Below are 4,186 nucleotides of genomic sequence, written 5' to 3'. Positions count from 1 at the left end.
TCTTCGTCCCGCGAACGCCGGCCCCTGCTCGACGACGTAACTCCACGGGCAGGGATTTCCACCCAAACCTTTTCCATTGCGTTCCTTGATCCACAAAGAGTACGAAGCCGGTCGATTGGGCATATCCCAGCAGCTGGATGAGGCGCGCCGGCGGGGTTCTTTCGGCGTATCTCTTCCCAGTTTCGGCGTGTTCCGGCCAACCACAGAGAAATCGGGAGCTGCAATCCTTTGAGGGGTTCTCCTAGGAGCGCCAAGCATCCCGGAATTACCAGCAAGGCAATCCGAGCATCGTTGAAGCATGGAAATCCAGTTTTGCAGCTTCAATGACCGTGCACAGCGCCTGATTTTGTTCAGAGAGGGTTTTTCCGGCCAAATCCGCGGTGCTGGAGACGAGCAACTCACCCGACAACCGATTTCCAGCTCCAAATGGATTCAACAGCTGCTTGACAACCAGCCGAAGGGATTCGAAGGAGAAGAGGAGGATTTTACCATTTTCTGAATTCTTGTTTCTGCATTTCGTCTGAATTTCTGATTTCTCTTTAGTTTCTGATTTCAATGTTGCTGTTGATTCAAATTCTTAGTAACTTTGTGAGTGTTTGTGTTTGATCAAGTTAGCTGTTGTTTGGATTCAAATTAGCTTTAGAGCTTGCTTAGATTGTTTAATTTGCTTAGCTTAGTTTCATCTCTAAATCCAAAAAAAATCAGAAATCTGTTTTGCCTCATACTGTTTCGTGCCAAGTTTCTGTCATCAGTAGGTTAGGGTGTTTCAATTGAAGCTTTCAACCTTGATATTGGTTAATGGAGTTTGAATAGCTAGTTGTTTAGCCGAGTTTAACTCTTCGGCCCAATAGGATTTTGAGTTTCTGATCATGCCAATTTCCTGCACTGTTCCGTGCCAATTAAATGGGGATGTATCAGGTTTAGGTTAGTTAGGGATGAATGCTTGGTTTTACTTTGGGATTTAAATAGCTAGTTTCTACGATTTCAATTGAATTGCTTCATTTTGCTTGCATCATTAGCATAGAAATCCATTTAGATTGCATTTAGGTTGAAGTTTCTTGTTTAATCAGTTAGGTTTAGGTTTCTCATAGTTTTAGTTTGTTTTTGCATTTCGATTAGGAGGTAATTGATTCAAATTGCATCTCATTAAACAATTGCATTTTCCATTTTCATTCCGATTCAAAAATCTCAAAACCCCATTTTTATTCTGAAACCCCAAAAAGAACGACACACCCAAGCTCGATTTAAACCGTTTCTACTAGTCCTTGGAAAAATACGACTCGAGGCTCCTATACTTCATTTATTTGCATTTATCGTGGGTTTTTGATAAAATCTATAAATTCTAATTTGCAACCCTACTCGTGACACCTAATTTAGGGCTTGTCAGCTTCATCGTGAAGGATTGGAGTTGTCCAACCAAGAGATCCCTCTTGGCTCGTCTCGATTTGCTTGAACCTTCATTCAGTTCGATGAGCTTTTCCCAGAGTTCCTTGGCCGAATTGAATGGACCGACCTTGCTCAGTTGCTCTTTGGAAAGTCCACACTGCAAAGTAGTCGTGGCTTTCACATTTGCTTGTGCCTTCTTGCATATGTCTTTGGACCAATCTTTTGTAGGAAGAGGTACTCCAGAAGCATCCCTCGATTTCTCAAATTCATCTACAATACTGAACTAATTTTCAATATCGTTCATAAAATAGTATTCCATCCTACCTTTCCAATAGGCAAAGTCATTGCCGTTGAAGTAGGGAGGTCATACGGTGTTGTATCCCTCTTAAAACGCCATTGATTGTTTTTCGGTTGAACATTGATTCTCCCGAAAGAACCGTGCTCTGATACCACTTGTTGGGACCGATGCGTTCGCTAAAGGGGGTGAATAGCGATTCTTCGATTTTTCTACAAAGTTGTTAGTGGAAGCAAAATAAAACACGAAAAGAAAGCACAATCACTAACCTAGTTTGTTTACTTGGTATCCACCTCTACGAGGTGACTAATCCAAGGATCCACACACACATACGACATTTTCCACTATGAAAATCCTCCTTTTCAAAGAACACTTTGAAGGCGAAGAAACCCTCACAGAATCAGTCTCTTCCTTTCAAAAGATATAAGTGAAGTTTGAGGAAGAAGAAGAGAGTTTTTACAGAGTCAGAGTTTTTCCAGAAAGATGAGAAAATGAACTGTATATTTCTTCGGCGTCGACTTTGATTTTTATGTATTTCCATACATCAGTCGACTGCTCTAAGGGCCAGTCAACTGATGGGCTTTAATGGCTTTTTAATCTGCATTTAATTAGCCAACTATCACCTCAATGGTAGTCTATCAATCGACTGCACCATCACCAGTCGACTGATGGACTTGACTGATTTTTTTTGTTTGATCACTAGTCGACTGGTGAACAGTGCCAGTCGACTGATTCATCTGAAACCTCTGTGTGTGCTTCTGATCAACCACCAGTCGACTGCATCAACAGTGTCAGTCGACTGATCAAGCTGAAACTCCCCTTCCAGCTTTTTCTTTAGCCCTTAGCCTTAACGCAAGACTTCAAATATCTTCCACAAGCCTTGTGCCCTTCCTTGCACTAGCTTGAGATTTTTCCCTCAGCTTCGTCGTGCTAAGTCTTCCTTTGCCAAGAGGCCGCGCCTCCGGGACTTCATTCTTTGCCAAGAGGCTTCGCCTCCGGGATTTCATCCTTTGCTAAGAGGCCGCGCCTCCGGGACTTCACCAAATGCTAAGACTCCATTCCTGGACTTTCCTATGGACTCAAACCACACAAGTTAGATCACCATCATTGCCTAACTTAAACTCATTTTAGCCAAACATTAAAATCCAAATCACTTGGGGCAAAGATTGCACCAATATAACGTTCATCCACTTATAATTCATTGCATATGATCTACTTTATCACACCTTATTTCTTTATAATTACATGTTTCTACTTCTTTTGCTTGAAGATCTGCTCTTTATATGTTTTTGATTGACAGGATGTGATTCAAAGCTAAAACGATGCATAATTGATAGTGGAGCAAGAAGTGGAGAAAGGGACTCACACTGGCCGTGCTCGTCATCACGGGTGGGTCTCTTACGCAGCAAACATGAAGAAATAGAGGAAAGGAACAACAAATCAAAACACGGGTGTGCCAAGATAGCCACGACCATGCCTCACATTTCCGATCTAGACACGGCCAGACCATGCCCACAAGGCACGATCGTGTCCCTCTTACAGATTAAAGACAGCTCCAGGTCGTGCCTACCAGGCACGACCATGCCTCCAACATAGAAGGAACCAGATTAGTAGTCGTGCCTACAAGGCATGGCCGTGTCCTTCTTCCAGAATCATACTAGTCTGGGGTCGTGCCTGCTCAGCACGACTGTGCCTTCAACATAGAATGACGCTGGTTTGGGGTCGTGCCACATTTCTAGAGCCAAACCCGACTAGGGATGTGCCTATAAGGCACGATTGTGTCTCACATCCAGAGCAAGACCACATTGGGGCCGTGCCCGTAGAAACCTTCAAGCGAACCTCTAGGGCATGCCTTGAGACACGACCATGTCTTATGCAAGGCCTATAAATACTTCTTTTTGCAACCCATCTGGGTATCTTAGGATCTAGGGAAATCCTAAGGTCTTGGTTTGGGGGAGGCCATAAACACTTCATCTTCGTCGATCTATCTTCGTCGATCCGTCTTCACCGATCCGTCAGACACCGGAGCAAGAAGACCTTCCAAGGATTGCCCGAGGATCAAGATAAGTTTTTTCCTTCTCTTGTGGATGATAGGCTCCCGCAAGAGTACGGTTGTCGTCAAGTAATAAAAAGTTATCGAATCCACAGGGATCATGGAATTAATCACTAGACTAGCACAAAAAGAGTTGTGAACGAAATGGTTTTGGTGTTGGGTCGAGAAAGAAGGAGAACTGAAAGGACCTAATCCTCGAACAAAAGGGAATCAACTATATGGTATGTATGGGAAACAATCCTACGATTTCAGAGTCCTTGAGAGTTATGGCTGAGAGTATCATGGATGTTTTATTATTCCTCAATGTTTATATCAATGTAGGGATTCTAACCAAGCTATCCAATTGGACCTTTTCATGATTCATCGGAATTAAATCATGAATCTCTAATGTTATGATTACTAGTTCGAGATGACACCTAGATAGCTTGGTTTTATATCTCTCCCACTGTCAT

Source organism: Curcuma longa, chromosome 10 (genome assembly GCF_044706935.1).
Source record: "Curcuma longa cultivar G26 ecotype Majalengka, Jawa Barat chromosome 10, ITB_CL_G26_1.1, whole genome shotgun sequence".
NCBI classification, from domain to species: Eukaryota; Viridiplantae; Streptophyta; class Magnoliopsida; order Zingiberales; family Zingiberaceae; genus Curcuma; species Curcuma longa.
The sequence above is the reverse complement of the archived record's forward strand: the minus strand, read 5'-3'. Positions refer to the sequence as shown.